This window comes from Podarcis erhardii, assembly GCF_964252035.2.
Source record: "Podarcis erhardii genome assembly, chromosome: 7".
NCBI lineage: Eukaryota > Metazoa > Chordata > Lepidosauria > Squamata > Lacertidae > Podarcis > Podarcis erhardii.
Window position 1 is genome coordinate 66,327,009 of NC_138511.1, and position 19,559 is coordinate 66,346,567.

The 19,559-nt window shown below is 45.3% G+C and overlaps 1 long non-coding RNA gene across 2 annotated transcripts in view; it reads right to left on the reverse strand.

Moving 5' to 3' along the window:
• Window positions 1–402: 402 nt before the first annotated feature.
• The window catches only part of LOC309346244, a 60,491-nt gene continuing 41,334 nt past the window's right edge, over window positions 403–19,559 (reverse strand). Inside the window, exon 4 of one of the 2 annotated variants that reach the window (XR_014158517.1) lies at window positions 403–609. This is a non-coding gene — a long non-coding RNA (uncharacterized lncRNA). Of the gene's footprint in view, window positions 610–10,735; window positions 11,379–19,559 lie in introns of those variants that run through there. The other variant, XR_014158518.1, reaches the window with a different exon arrangement.

Here is a 19,559-nt window from a genome sequence, read left to right on the forward strand (position 1 = left end):
GGTTAATTCATTGTTTTGGGAAGAGTGAATTGGGTAGGTTCACCTTCAAGTGGGAACTGAACTGAATTTCTCCTCCATCTCTTGTGGCACTGCAGCTTCCAGCTCAGGGTGAGTCAAGGGAAACCAGAACCTAGATGTGTGCAGGTGGGTTTGCGGGGAAAGAAGGTACTAGTCAGTACTGGAATTCCCCTGGTCACATAGCCTTACCTGCCCACCATTCCTTTATCACTTATTTTCTATTTATTTATTTATTTTCAATTTCTTTACTAGAAAAACAAAATTATAAATATAATATAATTTAAATATAAAACAATACGGACTATAACAAATGGATGGATAACACCATCAAAACACAATTTTAAAAATGTGTTTATATCCCACCTTTTTCTCCAAGAAGCTCAAGTTTACATGGTTCTCCCCTGCTCCTCATTTAATCCCCACAACAACCCTGTGAGGTAGGTTAGGGTGAGAGGCAGTGACTGGCCCAAGGCCCTCCACTGGGCTTCCTATGGTCAAGCAGAGATTTGAACCCTTGGCCTCCCAGGTCCTAATCCAATGCTCTGACCACTGCATCGCACCGGCTCTCTTTGGTATGTGCTTGAATCCATCCTGAAAAATACTCAAGAGACTTTAGAATTTAAGATTGCAGGAGAGGGGTGACCCTGAAAATGGAAGACCTTTGAAGCAAATGTGTGGGAGGAAAAAAAGGGAGGGAGCAAATTAAGTATTTAATAATCTCCAGTGTCACCAATTTTAAATTCTCTTACTTAATTTTATATGATGGGGCTTCTAGGTTGTGGAAGTATTTTAAATTGCTGTTTTAAATGATTGTATTTTGTTAGAATGTGATTTTTGTAGTTTTTTTTGGGGGGGTGGCACAGAAATGTTTAAGTACCCAGGACCCTACTGGATCAGGCCAGGGGCCCATCTAGTCTAGCATCCTGTTCCCACAGTGGCCTTGGGAAACCCTTGAGCAGGACCTGACAGCAACAGCACTCTCCCCTCCCTCTGGTTTCCAGCAAGTCACCCAAGTTGGTGACCATTTACAACAATGCATATGTAAATAAAGGCAATAAAATGGATTTTAAAGCTTCAAAGTGGTTTGAGTGATGTCTTCTCTCTTCATCCGTTTTTTTGACAGTTGTAATAAGTTTGCCAAAATTTTACTCATAATTGATTAACCGACATGGACCTCACTTTGTTAATTAATTGAGCTGAGCTCTTCCTTGGCTCTAGTTCCTCAGTTCCCATAAAATTACCTTGCTTTATATCCTAACGCCAAGTCTTTTCTCTGCACCCATGTAACGATTATGCCTAACTTGCTTTGCACACATCCATTGACGTACCTGGGCCTTACCTTGTTAATTAAGCTGGAGAGGAGCTGGGTGGAAAAATGCTCCCCAGATCTGAATATTTGGCAGTTGCAGAAGTAATTTTGGGGCTCATCCAGATGACCTATTTATTCCGCATTCATCCTGATTTGGACCCACCCTATTCATGTGAGTGTAATTTGTTTTAACTGTTTTTTAATATTGAATTTTAAATTGTTGGAACCTGCCCTGGGACCTGCTGGGGGAAGGGTGGGTAATAAATTTAATAATAATAGTATATTAAAGTAAAATATGCTTGCACAACACTTATGTGAAGATGACTAGTGATGAGGGAGCAAGTCAATTCAGTTCACATTTAAAGGAGAGCTTACCTAATTTGCACTTTTGAAAACAAGATGCAAACTGAAACACACTCATCCCTCAAAATTTGCACTTCTCTGAACTTTGCAATGCATTTTTCCAGCCAATTAATGTTTACAAAAATTGATATACTAGTGTAGAGTGACCATAAAAATGCATACATTCATTTTTTTAAAAAATGAAAATAATTCAATTTATAAGGGGAAATCGCTTTGCAAAGATGTGTCTGTAAAGAGAAATTCAGACTAAAATGTTGAGGAATTTTCACGAGAACTTAAAAAACAACAATGCAAACTGTTGCAAAAATGTGGAAAACTAAATTTAAGATTTGAGAAATGAGAAACTGGAATTGACAGATTAAGCCATCCATAAGCACTTTCATCCATGGATGCCTCCAGACTAAGCTGTGTAACTATATGACAAACAATGTGAGATATGAAATTATTCCAGATTATGGGGCAACTCAGAGCCTTGTTTCTCAGGCTGCCTCCGGACTGTCACTATTTTGCAGGAATGATTCAAGTGCATACCAGAACTAAAGTGGATTAAAGTACTCTGTATTCCCTAGCACAACACATCCACTTTTTAAAAAAAGCTGTTTTTTATGGTCTGGAAAGTAATGAGGAAATGGGCTGAAAAGTGTGGTATGAATGAATAATGGGAAGCCATATAAGCACCCCACAAGCAAATCAGGATGAATGCTCATTGCCATATAACCTCCCCAGAAATAAATCAGAACAAATACTCAGTGAAGACTGGACCAAGGCTGGATCTACACACAGGGAAAAATCGCTATAAATAAGTAATAAATTAGATCATTATGACAAAAGCAAAGCAAAACAAAACAAAAACAACCCTATATAAAATCACATAGACAAAGTTTTTGCTCTGCAGTTCCATCTGGTGTTTTATCTTTACAATGGAGTTACAACGATATAACTGACTGAGTGTAGCTGAGTACCTAGTCTGACCACTGTGTGATGTTTGTGCAAGCAAATCAAGATGGATGCTGAATAAACAAATAATCTAGAAGAGCCTCATTTTAATTGCAGAAACCTAAATATCCAATATGCACTTAAATCCCCACTGCAAAATAATGGCAGTCTGGAGGCAATGCTGCTCTCTTCAGATAGCTTTACTTTCAAAATCTCAGCAAAGAACCATCCTTTGTTTCTTTTGATAACATTCCTCAGAAGAAGAGGAATGAAAACTTAGAAGAGTGAGAGTTATATGGACAATTTCTAGAGCTACATAGTTTACTGCCTAAAGTGATGGAGTGTGCAGGTCGTAGCACATGTACGAATCTGCAACATAGCCTGTTTGTTCTGTCTCCTGTTTATGTTCTCAGACCAGACCCTAAGAAGGCCCCCCCCCTCCCTGCAGTCCTAGAGGGGCCCCTCTGCCTCCCCATTCTGAGGTTAGCTGTGCCTGCCAGATCTCTAATGATAGCCTTTGCAGAGGACAGGGGGAGTTTTGGTGAGGTCTAAATGTAGACTGAGCCATAAATGTAGGGTTTGGCGAGGGAAAATGTGGAGGGGAACTGCAACTCAGCTGAAGAGCACTTTAGTAGATTTTAGTTTAGAGGAAGGGTAACACACCCAGAAATGCAGCCCCAGCTACAGCTGTGCACACAATTCTCATAGACCTAAATGAGTTGATTCTTTGGGACATTTACACTCCGACTTTCCTCCAAGGAGCAAAAGGCAGCATACATTGTTGTTGACTGTTCCCCTTATCTTTGATGTAGGTTGGGCAGACAGACAGGGACTGGGTCAAAGTTGCCCAGTGAGCTTCAAGGGCAATATTCCTAGGCTGACAGCCTAACCACTATACCACACTGTCATCTGGGCACTGCTACAGATCAGGCCCTCTCTCTCAGTCCAACCAATTGGGTTTCAGCCATGAAGAAAAGCCTCTCCAACAGATCATAGGGAGCAAGCAGGAAGGTGCAGAATACAGTATTTCAGGTATCCCTGGCCTGAGCCATTAGGACAGGAATGGGAAACCTCAGGTCCTCAAAATTTTTCCTAGGCCATGTCTCCCCAGGTTATAGTCCTCACAAGCCCTGCTTCACATCTTCCTCAAGTGCTTTTTCCTGGGTGGGATGCATCTTTGAACGGTGATAACACTTTTTGCTTCATTGGATAGCGAGATTGCGACTGTACGCAGAAACCTCTGGTGTTTGTGCACAAACAAAAGAAACACACCTGTTGCTCCTCCCAGTTTGCCCCCTAAAAGGCTCCCCATGAGAGAAGGTGACTACAGCAGTAGGACTTTAAAAGTAATCATGCTGACAGCTTAAATTGTGCCAGAAACCAAACAGAGTTTGTTGGAGGAAGGATAGCATAAAGTGTAAGAAATAAATATTATTTCTCATCCTGCCATGAAAAGATCCACTGTTGGCGCCTTAAACAAACGATTGTTTCCAGGGTGCTTTTGGGGGAAGCCATAACTATTTAAAGCAGTATAATACTGATTTAAATATATAATGCAGATTGGGCCATTGCCTCCATCTCTTCTGCAACAGGCTGTTGAGGAAATCAGTAATGCTGGGCACCGCTTTCTCCGAGACCCTTCTCTACCATGGCTGATCTTCTCGTTGCAATACTCCTAGGACATTTCTGAGGGATCACAGGGCTTTTTGGAATATTGTTTGAAAATCCCAGGAGAATCAGAGCTGTTAATTTAAACGAATGCCCCCGAGACAGAGGCAGACACATTCTGTGTGGGTGTGTGCATGTTTCTGTATGCAAGGGGGCGAGTTGGAGGCAGACGCAGAGGCACATAAAAGCTATTAAAGAAATAACTGCAATGAAATCAGACTTTCTAATCAGCACTAAAGAATGTGCCTGTAGTTGGAAAGAGAGAGAAAGGGCTTAAATTAAAACACTTAGTGCTCCTGACTACAAAGGGATTCCACACTCATAAACAAATCCCCAAAACTCCAGCTAACGTTCGTCATGTTGCCATGTTTTTTTAAGGATGAAAAATTGGAATACTGACAAGCTTCTGCTGCAACTGACTAGCATGCTTACCAACTTTTCAACATGTCTCTGTAGAAGCCTGATAGGCATACATTAGCCAGAGTAGCGGACGTGTGGCGGGGTGGTGGCACTAATCTGACTTCCCAACGCCTAAGTCACTGCTCCTTACTGGGGAGGAGCAGGGAGGAAGCAGGGAGGACAGTGTGGTGCGAACATACTAACAGAGCCTCTCTGGCTCTCCTGCCAGTGTGTTTGCACTGCATCAACTTCTCCTGACACCGTCTCTCCCCCCTCTCCTCCCTGGGAAGCAGCAGCAACTCAGCCGTTGGGAGGTCAGATGAGCTCCATCACCCCACCACACTGCCCACTCCTGATTAGCAGGTGATATTAGGGGTGTTCAGTTTTGACATTCAACCAGTGGACAATCTGCATTCCTGTGAACACAAACAGCTGAGTTTTATGAATCAACAAGAATAGACTCTTTCACACACACACTTGTACATGTGTAGAGATGGCTTGTACCTGTGTTCAGCATAACATGTGAACAAGATTAATGAGTGGGCCGGCCCACTCATGAGGCAAGGTGGGGCAGGATCCACAGGAACAGCAGATCCTCATGTAGGATTTTTATTCCCCCCTCGTTCCTGATGTAGCTATTCAGTCACTCCTTCTTACTTGGTGGGGGCAGCATTTTGTGGTTCACCTCGAGTGCCAAAATGTCTCATAGAATTGTAGAGTTGGAAGAGACCGTGAAGATCATCTAATCCAACCCCCTGCAATACAAGAATGAATATGCAGCTGCCCCATACGGGGATCAAACCTGCAACCTTGGTATTATCAGCACCATGCTCTAACCAACTATCTCAGGCTGGTTCAGTCTGAGGCTCAAGTTGCTATTAAAGGCATGCACAGCCACCCTATGAAGCAGTCGTCAGTGGGGGCAGTCCTGGAGGCATGTGCAACAATGCAGGGCAAAGAAGCAACATGAGGTTTCTTACACACATACACATATATATCTCAGTCTCCTTGGCTGTTATTCTTTCTTCCCCAGGGCAGAGTTGTCCCCCCCCCCTTTCCTATCCCTTGGCTGTGAGTATTTATGTGGCTGGCACACACCAAAGTAATGCTGGTGTCTCCATAGATCATCCCCACAGCCATAAAAGCTGGCAGAATGAAATGAGTTTAGTGCACGGGGATGGGGAGGGGTGGGGGGAAGAAGACGAGAAATGATTGAAAATGTTGCAGATTGGTCCAAGGCCTTGTCTCACTCTTGCAGGGAACGGCTCACCTCTCTCATCATCTGCCGATCCCAGGGCGGCTCTGCCTCCTCTCTGCTCCTGATTAAATCGGTCTCTGCAGCTTTTTACATATTTATTGGGCCACCGGGGAAGTGGGGTGAGAAGGAGGGGTGTGCGATGTTCCTTGGGTAGCCTCTAAACATCGCAAGGACACATCCATTTGTCCTGAGGATGGAACGGCTCCAAGGTCTTTCTTACAGGCTCCCTGTGTAAAACAATAAATAAATAAATAAATAAATAAATAAATAAATAAATAGGAAAAGCCGTTACAGATCCAAGGATTAATCTGATTAGATCAAAAGATCTTCAGAAAAATAGTACAGGAATGAGCTGACCTACTCCCCTTACACAGCAGCCCACAGCAGCCCTATACATGTGTTTGCAGAAGTTAAGTCCCATTGAGTGTGGTGGAGGTGATGCTCAGCAAAGGGGATGGAGCATTGCAGCCTTACAACTGCTTAGGCTTCAGCTAGCCAGCATTGGTTTGTTTACCCCTCAACCAGCTGAAGTTTCCAAAAGGCAGTTTTATGTAGTTAGGGGTGGGGGAGAAATTCAGTTCCTATTTAAAGGCGAAGCTAATTCACACTCCATCCCCCAAAAAACAACAACATGCAAACCAAAACATAGCCACCCCTCAAAGTTTGCGCTCCTCCAGATTTCGAAGTGCAGTTTTCCATCCAGGCAATGTGGACAAAAATCCATATATTAGGGTAAAGTGTGCAGTTAAAAAAATGCATATCTTAGTGAAAGTAACTTACGAAAGTGCATTGTATTAGGGGCAAAAATGGGAAACTGCATACAAATATGTGCATCTTAGGAGAAGTTCGCATTAAAATACCGAGGGGTTGTCATGAAAACAACAATGCAAACTGATGTGGAAATGTGGGGAACTGTACTTAAGACTAGAAGAATGAGAAACTGGGAGAAACAAAAAATGACAGTTTTGCCCATTTCCCACTTCAACTGTTCTTAATTGGACAGTCCTCTTTTCTAGGCGGGGTGCCCATGGACCCTACTTTACAGAGGACAGAACTTGGGCAGAGAGTGGACTGCCGCCTATAAAGGAGGACACCCAGACACCCAATGGCCATATTTTAATGCACAGAGTTCCAGGAATCGGTTTGTTGTTCATGCTGCCATTCCTATTTTTAAGACTGGTATCATTTTCCTACACTGCAGCCGTCTCCGCTAAAGAGTTATCTCAGGACCAGCTTGCGCCTGGCACTTGCCCCAGAGAGGTCATCGGAAACAGACATGTGACAAGAGAGGCTGTCACAGGCTTCACCCTGCTTAGCACACATTTCCTGGTTATCTCATCAAAAACCTCTGCAGCAGATGGATTTGACAGCGAAGCCTGCACACTAAAGACTTTGGGTAGGTTTTATGAGTCAACCAATCTGTGAACTCCTTTGAAACAGGATTGTAGTGGTAGCAAGCTACCTTATGAGTCAGACCCTTGATCCATCGAGCTCAGGAATGCCCCCACTGGCTCTCCAGGGTTTCAGGCAAGGAATCTTTCCCAGCCCTCCCTGGAGATGCTGGAGGATTGGATCTGGGATCTTTCGCATGCAAAGCAGATGTTCTCCCATTGAGCGACAGCAAATTCTGGTCCAATGCATTATTTGTATGGCTGTGATGATGCTATGAGTGTGCACTCATGGTCCTGCTGTGGCATGTGTAACCAGTATGGTATCTTTTGGATGTTTTGGGCTACAACTTCCATCAGCCGCAGTCAGGGATGATGGGAGTTGTAGTCCAGCAACATCTGGAGAGCACCATAGTGGCCACAATCCCCCCCTGCACCATCTGCCCCAGGCAGCTGATTTGGGGAGCCATGTAAGGGCAGAAAACTGTTGTATTATTGTTGTATTTTTACTGCTTACAGGGTTTTCTGCCTCTGGTGCCAGATATCTTGGCTGTACTATATAGTGCTATACAGTGTGACTGGCTTGGACAGAGGGCTTTTGCTGCTCCAGCTCAGGCAGCAAAATATTTAGGGGTGGGCCCTATATGATATAATTGCCATAAGGCAGGGAAAGGGAGCCTGTGCCCCCCCTCCCGAGGTTGCTGCACTACAACTCCCATCAGCCCCGAACTTTGGCCATGCTGGCTAGGGGCTGATTGGAAGTGGAGTCCAACAACATCGGGGGTGGGAGGTGGGCATGGGCTCCCCACAGCTGCCATATGGGCATGAACTGAATCTAATCTGGAATCTAAATTAATTTTGTGCACAATGCTTCCAATCACATGTGATGCTAAGCCAAACCATGGCTCAGTGAACATGCGGACTCCTGGATAAGAGATCACTTTAACTTTGCTTTTCTGCTGATCCTGCTCCTACTGCATGGTTTGGCTTATCTTGTTGTCTGAACCTGGGTTTGTCTCCTCCAGACAAACCAAGAACAACCTTTGGTTGCTGTAGCTTGTGGCTTGTCTGGTGTGAGACAAACCATGAGCCCAGGATCAGATGACATGCTAACCATGGCTTAGCTTGCAGCAACAACAGGACTAGAAGAACATAGGAATATGCCTGGAACTGAATCAGACCCTTGGGTCCATCTAGCTCAGTAGTGTCTACATGGAGATATGGAGGATTGAACTGGGGACCTTCTGCATGCAAAGGTGAAGCTCTACTACAGAGTTACAGCCCTTCGACAAGGAGAAGCAAAGCAGATACAATCCTACACACTCATGAGTTTGCACCAAGCCATGTTTTGGTTTAGCATTATATGCAAACCAGGTCAATCCTCCCACCCTCCAGCCGATTATTTTTGGAGTGCATTTTGCACAGCCTGCCCATCCCTCTCCTCTCCCTCTCATCAACAACATCCAGCAAGGGGCATTGGGCAGGGTAACTGATATTCGAAATACGGAGAGCCAGGAAGAATAGCTCACCTTGGGAAAGAGGTTTCAGACGGTAGCATCCCTGGGTGGAGTGTCATGTGCACCCTCTCCCCAAGCAGCATCAGATTACTCAGCGATAGGAAGCTTCTGTAGGCTGAGTGTTTTGCATCACCCCAGTTAAAACCCCATTGTCATCTCCAACAAGGGAGAGCTTCATTTGAAGCAAATAGAAGAGAACGTAAAACTGGGCATGTCAAGAAAACAAAGTCACAAAGAGCAGGCTAGCTAACACAAGTTACAAGGAGCTCTTAATCCACTTCAGGTGGCTCCTTGTTCCCATATCCAGAGTGCAAACAGCAAGCACATACCCCACCCAGCATGGGCACGCTGGAATCTCAAGTTTCTGCTTCCAGCAGCCAAGGCGGGGCAGTGAGGTGGCGGGGCACCTTCTTTTCTAAGAGATGTTCTTAGATGAATCAAGTGTTTCTGGAAACCAATTAACATACACCAGTTATATATTTCACATGTAGATAAAGAGTTGAGTCACCATGTCTGGGGAGAAGGTAGGATGAGGGTTTGGGACTTTTTTGTTTGGAGAAACGGTGAGTAAGAGGTGGCAGGGCAGGAGCTGGAAAAATTATGCATGGTATGGAGAAAGTGAATAGAAAAAAGTTGTTCTCTTTCTCTCCTAACGCTAGAATTTGGGGACATCCAGGGAAGCGGAATGTTGGACGATCCAGGACAGATAAAAGAAAGCAAATTATTCACGCAGTATGCATAGCTACACTTGGGAATTTGCTTCCACCAGAGTCAGTGATGGCCACCAACTTGGATCTCTGTAAAAGAGGATTAGACAAATCCATGGAGCAGAAGGCTATCGATGGCTACAACTGGAGGCAGTAATGCTTCTGAATATCATTTTCTGGAAACCACAAGAGGGGAGAGTGCTCTTGTGCTTGGTTGCTGCCTGCAGGATTCCCACAGGCATCTGGTTGGCCACTGTATGAGCAGGATGCTGAACCAGGTGGGCCATGAGCCTGATCCAGCAGGGTTTATGCAAATCACTGCTGAATTACTGCCACACTTTGCATGCTTCTCTTTGAGTGGGTGTCTGAGGGTGGTTGGATCAGTTCAGGTGGGTCTGCATCCATTGAGTGAACTGCCCCCCCTTTTTAACAGATGCCAGTAGGGCCTGATCTGAAGGCATGTGACACACCACCCTTGTGGGAGATAAGCAGTTCTGGGCTCTGTCTGTACCTGGGCGGGTGGCTGCCTGCAAACCTGGTATGTGCCACATTGAGTTCCATGAGGGAAGTAAGTTAGGAGTCTTAGGGACTGGAGGGGGAGGAGGGATTTGATTCCCTTCACATTTCAAGGTGAACATACCTAACCCACACTTTCTGAAAGTATCTGAGAACGGAAAGAAAGCCATCCTTCAAAATGTGCACTTCTCTGAATTTTGCAGTGTGGTGTTCCATCCAAGAACAAAATGCATAAACTGTGCATAAATGTGCATATATTAGTGAACATAACACACACACACGAAAGCATCACATTAGGGGAAATTGCTTTGCAAAAATGTGTCTATTAGGCAAAATGACATATACATGTGTCTATTAGGAGAAATTCACAGTAGAATGCTGATGAATCTTCATGAGGACTTTTTTTAAAAAAATAATTATACAGTGGTACCTCAGATTACATATGCTTCAGGTTACATACGCTTCAGGTTACAGACTCCGCTAACCCAGAAATAGTGCTTCAGGTTAAGAACAGAACAGAAATTGTGCTCCAGCGGCCCGGCAGCAGCTGGAGGCCCATTAGCTAAAGTGGTGCTTCAGGTTAAGAACAGTTTCAGGTTAAGTATGGACCTCCGGAACGAATTAAGTACTTAACCTGCAGTACTACTGTATATATATAGTAAACTGATGTGGAAACATGGAGAACTGAACTTAAGATGGGGGTGGGGGTGGAGAGAAGTATGAGAAACCATAACTGACATCCGTAAGTTGGAGAAGGGCTGTAGCCAATAGCTGAGCATCTGCCCAGCATGCAGAAAATCCCCAGTTCAATCCCCAGTATCTCCAGGTAGGGCTGGGAATGTTCCCCATCTGAGACCCTGGAGAACTGCTGCCAGTCAGTGTAGACAATACTGGGCTAGAAGGAACAATGTTCTGATGGTATGAAGTAGCTTCCTATGTTCCTATGACATACCCACCCCCATCCTTGTTTGGGATAGAACTATGATAAATATATCCTAAACGCTCTATGTAGAGATATCTCTGGACAAAGAAAGATGGGAAGAGAGTAAGGGGAAGGGAATCTGGGGTGCGATGCAAATAGTTGGTGCTCAGGGCCCAAGGCCACCCTTTATCACAGCTCATATCAGGGGCAATTGCCTACCTCTTCTTCCCAACCTGGGCAAAGCGACTTACCTGCTGTTGCCTCCAAGATCAAGAGAGCTCAGTTAGTTATTCAGAGTTGCACCTTCTCTTGGCCAAGTTTCACTGCCAAGAAAGTGGTCATCTCTCACCAAGGATGTTGCTGCATTTTAAGCAGCACTGGGGAGGGAGGGAGAGAGGTGAAAAAATCCCATCCATATAGTTGTATTTCATAGTCATATTTTCTCAGGTCACTTTCAGTCTCAAAGCTCTGTTGCAAATCTTTTCTCCTATAAGGAGTTTTAGTGTGCATGAGAGAGAGTGTTTTTCCTCCCCCTAAGCAGGGGTCAGGGACCAGTGTGCCTTCAGCCTAATTTCAGGCATATCACAAGGAGGGGAAGTGGGGTAGCCGAAAGAGGTATAAAGAGGAAACAGGGTGCCTCACTCCCTTTCCAATCGGGCCTTGTCCACTTTTGGCCCTGTCTCCAACCACCTCCAATATCTGACCCCTGACAGATTACCCCCAATGGAAAGTGGTCCTTGAAATTAAAAGAAGGGTTCTCCATCCCTGCCTTAGATTATACATTCTAGAAAGGTGACTGCACAAACACCAGACATTTAAAGAACATGACTTTGCTAAATAATCCTGGGAACTCTAGTTTGTTAAGTGTGCTGGGAACTGTAGCTCTGTGAGGAGTAAACTCCACACACCTATCTCTCCTCCATCCAGACGCCTTATCAGAGTTCAAAGATGTGTTCCAGCCAAGCAAAAGCACTTGCAGGGGCTGGCAGGGCCATGGTGTGTGCCCTGCAGGGAGTCCATGGGGTTATTATGAGGTTAAAAACAGAAAGGAGGTAGACCCAGGAGGAATCAGTTCAAATGAAGCCAACTTTCATCTGCCCCTCTTTCCCAAGCAAATAAGAACCCAGTGATGAGCAGAAGGACTCAATGGAACATATCCAGTTAAAAGCCCAGTTGAAGCAGACATCAATTCTCGACTATTTAAAATCTCTTTATTGAGCCCGAGGCTCAATACATGTGTAAGGGGACCATAATGCACATCTTGGCGGTTGCAGTCCTTTAAAATAAATCTCTTGTAAAAGGGAATAGCCCCCCAGGGCATAGTTAGGAATGTAAGAGCTTACCAAATGCCAACAGCCGAGTTGTTTGAAGCACTTGAAACAGCCCCTTCCCCGTAAAAGAATATGCCAGCCTCTTCATCATTGTCTGAGGAGGAGCCAGAACAAGCTTTGTGGCCAATATGTAGGCGCATACGAATTGTTGTGTCGCAGCAGAACGAGGCCTATCTGCTTCAGCAGCCTGTGTCCCTTAGGAGCCAGCTGGATGCCTGTGGCTAGACCAGAGTGAGCAGCCATTCCCATGGAGGCAAGCTTCTGGGAACTGAAGACCATTGGTGGGAGGGGCCAGAATCAAAAGTGGGTGGAGCAATGGAAGTGACTCTTGCCTTTGTGCAGTGGGGCTATGTTCTTCCCAGTCAGAAGCCAGAGGTTTGCACACACATGCATACCTCTCGATCCTCCACCCAGGGAAACAAGAGGCATTACCACAGGTCAAGGGCACCAGGCCAAAGTAATCACTTAGCACACAGAGCAGGGCAAATGAAGAGAGAGGGGCTGTGGCCTACAATGTCCCAAGGACTGGAGACAGGTTCCTGGAGGGCCTGAGGTTCCCTACCCACAATGCTTTGATTCAGGACTCAGCTATACAGCTGCAAATAGAACGTTTTAAGTGTGTTTAAAGTGCATTATACAAGTGTGACACTAGATGGCGATGGTGAGCAAATTCAATATGCCATATTTTTCCATGTACAAGACAATGCCCCCCCCCATCTTATACAGTGGTGCCTCGCAAGACGAAAAGAATCCGTTCCGTGAGTCTCTTCGTCTTGCGGTTTTTTCGTCTTGCAAAGCAACCCTATTAGCGGCTTAGCGGCTAAGCGGCTATTAGCGGCTTAGAAAAAGGGAGAAAAAAGTGAAAAAAATCGCAAGACTCGCAAGACGTTTTCATCTTGCAAAGCAAGCCCATAGGGAAATTCTTCTTGCGAAGCACCTCGAAAAACGGAAAACCCTTTTGTCTAGCGGGCTTTTCATCTTGCGAGGCATTCGTTTTGCGGGGCACCACTGTACACTGATTTATATTCTAAGTCTTGGGTGAGCTGGTGGCTCCAGCGAGTGCCGGACTCAGGGCCAGGGAGCTAGCTTGAGAGGCGAGGCAGTGCCGAGGCGAGGAGGGAGCTTGGCCACGGCACTGTCGGCTCTCACCAGCTGAGGCGAGGTGAAGCCAGATGCAAGCTGGAGAGGCAACAAGCTCAACAGCTTTTTGATGATTTCCCCAAAAGGCTGAACAACTTTAAAATACTGATTTCTTAATTTTGGTCTCTCAAAAGAAAGGGTCGTCTTATACATGGGGTTGTGTTATATACGGGAAAATATGGTACAGTGGTACCTCGGATTACATATGCTTCAGGTTACAGATGCTTCAGGTTACAGACTCTGCTAACGCAGAAATAGTACCTTGGGTTAAGAACTTTGCTTCAGGATGAGAACAGAAATCGTGCTCTGGAGGCGCGGCGGCAGCGGAAGGCCCCATTAGCTAAAGTGGTGCTTCAGGTTAAGAACATTCAGGTTAAGAACAGACCTCCGGAACAAATTAAGTTCTTAACCTGAGGTACCACTGTATTTTTCAAAACTGTAAAAAACAACAACAATTTTCACAGCGTTTTTTATATGTGTCTAGATTCTTGCTCAGTTAGTAACATTAATGAAGTGATTGGCAATCACATTGCAGGTTTTTCTTTTTTTAATAAACATAAATTGGGGGCCGGGGGTGTGTGTGATTGGCACTGCAGGGCACAAGGCGGGGAGGTTTAACCCCCTCCCAGCAATGATTTCAATAAAAACCACCTTGTTCTCATGTGGCCATTAGTATTGTACAAAGCCATACAAAATATATCTTAATGTTTTATAAAATAATGCTAATTGCTGCATTGGGTTGTGTTTTTTTTCTGGCCCCAAGGAAGGAAAAGGTTAAGCATCTCTTCCCCAAGTGTTGTAGTGGTGATCACAATCTCTCCTTGCACCTGGTACCATAGTTGGTTTGTTTGCTAATCCTGTTGTGAGCATATCATGGAGATAAGCCTTCCATAGTAGCACCACAGTGATAAATATTATTGGGGAGAGGACTGTAGTTTGTAGGTGGCAGAGCACAGGTGCAGGGTCTCCATCTTAATTCCTGGCAGTGAAAAGCATTCCAGGGAGCAGATGATGGGGAAGGTTGTCCTCTACCAGAGACCCTGGAGAGCTGCTTCACAAAAATTATGCAGCGTGGATTTCTTTTAACAGACACATTCTTGTATGCCGTTTTGACTAATGCACACATGTTTGCAAAACAATTTCCCCATATACAATACATTTTTGTGTTATTTTCATGAATATTTTCATTTTTATATATATATATATATATATATATATATATATATATATATATATAGTGTAAACATTGTTCAGTTGGAGAACTACCGGTACATCGCCAAGTTCCAACAGGTGCAAGTTTTGACAGATAGCTGTGTTCTGGTTAGCATATTGTTTTGGGCAGTGCAAATGTGATAGCATTGGTTTTAACGGAGAACCGAATTGAAATTCTCCTGAGTCCCTAACCCTGACTGGCTGTTGGGAGTGGTAGAAAACTGTGGGGTAGGTTGGAGATTGGAGTGCACAGGAAGATAGCATAGCTATCTGGCTGGAACCCTGAGCAAGAGAACTCCAGGCTTCAACATGTTGTTTCAGGTCTCACTTGTATATTGCTCGGTTCTGCTTTACTTTTACAGATTAACAACTTAAAAGCAGAGAGCCAATGGTGGAAAAGGAGGGGGGAGCTCACCAAGCGACCATAGGCAGGTCAACTGGAGTGTTGTGTGAGGATAAATGAGATAATCTCATGTATGATTTCCCTGAGCTCCTTTTTGGAAGGGTGTGATAAATATAATATATCAGAGAAGCTCATGGAGCTGGCCTAAAAGAATCTTAGAGCGCATCACAAGGTCTCATTGGTACTTACGTTAGAAAAATCAAATGCATGGCTTTCACTGCACAACTGGCTGCCTTCAGTTCTTCCCAGCCACCTTTTTCCAATAGCTCCAGTGGGCCTATTCCCACAAGAGTGCCCCACACCACTGCATTCTAATATATACATGCAGCTTTCAGCACACCAATAAAATGCAATGTCTGCCACACCTCTGTATATATCAGGTGCAGTGGGGAACCTTGTGGGATGTAACATCACTGTAGCAGTCAAGTACAACATTTCCTGTTTGCCCAGAGTGGACACACAGGGGAATGTTACTCCAACCAGGAGGACTTCCTGTGACACCTGGTCTGGAGCATCCTCCCTCTGTGTGTGACCAGGCAGATGGGCGTGACCCTGGCAGACCCCATATAAGGGCTAGTCACACAGCCATCTTCCCTTACTCTCCTTTTGCTGTTTCACCTTGTTCCACCTTGGTGTTATTTTGCTGTCTGCTGGCCAGCAGCACATGGGCTCATTTGCCACATGGGATGAACCCACACTCTCTTCTGTAACTACAAGCCAAAGCCTACCTTCATGATCATACTGTGAACTGAATGTAAGTAAACTTCTTATTACTTTTAAGAGAAGACTGTTGTGTCTTTATTCTTTTTAAAAGGGAACAAAGGGAATTTACCAGGAACAATCCAATCTGGACAAGTCAGACTGGATTGCTTAACTCAAGAGATACTACAAATTAGCTTCCTGCAATATACAGGGGAATGTACTCTGCTACCAGCTGACTAGCGTGAGTGAGGAAGGATATTTTTTAATCAATATATCCTCTCCTACTATCCTCAACATTCCCACAAACCCTGGGCACTACAACTCCCATCAGCCCCAGCAAGCATGCCCAATGGCAAAGGATTATGGGAGTTGTAGTCCAGCAACATGGCCAAAAGTTCCCCACACCTGATATGTATGAGCATGGACTTGCTATAGGTTGACATGATAATGTCAGTAAGGTTTCTCCACTAGGGGCTACTGCAGCTGCGCCTTTAACAATCTGCTTGGTCACTATAGGTGTCCAGGAATTCCATGCAGACAAGTGAGCAGGCTGGTAGAGAGAGGAGAGTGTTCTCCATCCGTCTTCACCAGTCTACCTGGTTTCTATATCAGTGGTGTCACTGCTGGGCGTTGCCCGGATGGCGTTGACCTGTGACAGGGCCTTCTTGGTGGTGGTTCCCCATTTGTGGAAGGCCCTCCCTGGTGAGATGCATCTGTCTTCCTCCAGTTTCAGCAGGAATTTAAAAACATTTCTGTATATCCAAGCATTTTATGCCTGAAAAATTCTGTTCTTGCAAACATTGAAAGTATTGCTGTGAGAGTAGGCAGTTATTTTTAGGTACTTTTTAATTATGTTGTTTAAATGTATTGTTTTAACATTGCATTTGCTGCCCTTAGCACCTTTGGGAGGAAGGGTGGGGTTTGAAGTAAATAAGTAAGTAAGTAAGTAAGTAAGTAAGTAAGTAAAAAGAAAGAAAGAAAGAAAGAAAGAAAGAAAGAAAGAAAGAAAGATATAAATAGCCACGGAGGAAGGAAAGCCAAGCAGGCTTGCAGAGCAGAGATAGATGGCTACATCCTTCACCTGCCAATTCCCTTGGTAGAAGGCTTTTTTTTAGTAGTCTGCTAAGAGCAGTAGCGTACTGGTCTTGGATGGGGCGTGTGTGTCAAAGACCTGTTGCTATTTCTGCAGCAGAGTCCCTGCAGGGACCTTGTCTCCAGTGTCCTAGAACTGGCCAGTCAGCATGAAAGCAAAGCTTTATAGTTGCTGTGATTCCAAGGCTAAGATTTGGGAACCCTGAAAACACAAGGTGCTTCCATTTCAAGAGAACGACATGCAAGTTCTGTTACATACAACGGAACTTTGTGGAAAATGCAAATTAAGCCCCTCTGAAAAGAAGATATTGGAGCACTCCAGATCATTTGCTCATGTACATGCACGGAAAATAGTAGATTTAGCTGAAAGACAACACATGGTGTTCTTGTTCCAATGCACCCCTAATTATTATCATTGTATAAATATAATATTGTTGTTTAATATTAGAAGGGACATGGCTGCTTTGTTGCCAGACTTCGAAGTCTGACCCAAAGTCTCCAGGTTTACCTGACTCCCTACAGGTGGCAGGTGGAGGGCTTGAATCTCCAAGTGCAAGAGAATGGATCTGCCCTCCTCGGCTCCCTTCTCCAGGGCCACCCCTGGGTCTCAGGTTTGGGTCCTGAAATCTCAAGATCTGGGATGCTCTTCACCTGGCAACTCTACGTGGATGTGAGTATCATGAAGGGGCTCTGCACTTCTGATTTTGCCATTGCACTGCTGGCTAAGAGGGGCTAGTAGCCTGCATTTCCATGGGGGGTGGGCTTCCCTTCGTCAGCATCCAGCTCATTTCCATGCTCAGCGTGGAAATGAAGGCTACAGCTTCATAGCAGGCTCATACTTTTGTGAGCTTATTTATAAAGCTGGACTACTCGGCATTTGAAATGGCAATGTGAGCAGGGCCCTGAGAATGTCTGCTTTTGAGGTGAATCCCGGCAAATGCCAATCTCAGACACAACAGGGTGGCGGCTGCCAAATTCAACACAGGGGGTGCAATTCAACTTCAGAAGCTGCAATCGGAAGACCTGAGCAGCATCAGGTTTCAGGAGGTTTGCCTAAGAGTGAGAGTTTCAGCAAAGACAGTTTCTCCCATCACCACTTCAGCACCAAAAGGAAAGAAGCGACGTAGGCTCAAATTCTCCCTTCTCTGCAACTGCGAAAGGCCCAATCTTTAAACGGAGTCTGGTAACGCTAGTTCTGAATGATCCCCACGTCGAGAGACTGATAGAATTTCAGCTGCTCCCACCCCCGCATCGTCAATGATTTTAGCCTTATTTCATGTCACTCAAAAACAGAGAGCCAAGTGCTGGTTTTAATAGCGGCATGGTGCCAATTGGCAAGGATGGACCATCTACCTTCCCTACAAATCAGGTCAATTGTGTTGCCATGGTAAAAGGCTGTGATCTCGTAAAGAATGGTATTATCAGATTATAAGCAGAACTAAGAGATTCCAGTCAGAGAAAGGGGTGGAGATGGAGTGCAGGCCGGGTGACAGGTCAGATGGGTTAGATCCCCTGTGTAGCTGTGCTTGGCAGGAACAACAACAAAAACCTCTCTCTCACACAACCTGTCACTTTTTCCTCTCGTACTAGAAGGAGACAGACCAATGGAACTGGTAGGGCAGAAGACAGGGAGGCTCAATGATAGGGTGGAGCCAGATACAATGACAGGCAGCGTCACAGCGAATGAGAGGCAGAGCCAACTATAATTCTCATTTTCTCTCCATTCTCCTCCCAGCAGAGTTTGACAAGGGCAACCACGAGGTGACAGCGGAGGAGGAGGAGGAGGGGGAAGCTGACAGCCAGGGCCACCTTCTGGTTATGTGTAAGGCAGGCGGGTGCAGGCTTGCTGAGGGCAGATTGCAGTTGCTTGGGGTGATGCCCCACAAGACAAGCCTCCATTGGACAGAGCCATGCTTCAAGTGGGGTTGTTATGACAGTGCAAAGTGAGGGTCCTTCCGGATTGTTCCTATTTTGGGGTGGGATTCAAACACATACCGGCAAAGTCAGGTTTTACAGTTAAAGCTGATTTGGCACTCTGGTGCCATGAAGCCCCTTCCCCCAAAGACCAGACTTTTCACAATAAGAAAAGTAGTATGGAAATGCACTGGTAAGTATGGGGAAACACTTGCTTTGGCCTAATATCATCTAGCCTCCTGCAAACAAATCAGGATGAAATCTCAGTAAAAGTCTTGGACGCGCCCAGAGATAACCTTTAAGCCTTTGCCCAACTTAATAGCTTAATATATCATATATTTGCTCAATTGGTATGCATTGCAGGGGGTTGAACTACCTCTCCTTTAAATCAGAACCAGTGAAGGCGGTGAAGGTCCAGTGAGTGCCTGGAGGCTGTTGGAGGATGGATGGCGGCTAACAGATTGAGGTTGAATCCTGACAAGACAGAAGTACTGTTTTTGGGAGACAGGGGGTGGGCGGGGGTGGGGGATTCCCTGGTCCTGAATGGGGTAACTGTGCCCCTGAAGGACCAGGTGCGCAGCCTGGGAGTCATTTTGGACTCACAGCTCCCCATGGAGGCGCAGGTTAATTCTGTGTCCAGGGCAGCTGTCTACCAGCTCCACTTGGTACGCAGGCTAAGACCCTACCTGCCCGCGGACTGTCTTGCCAGAGTGGTGCATGCTCTAGTTATCTCCCGCTTGGACTACTGCAACGCGCTCTACGTG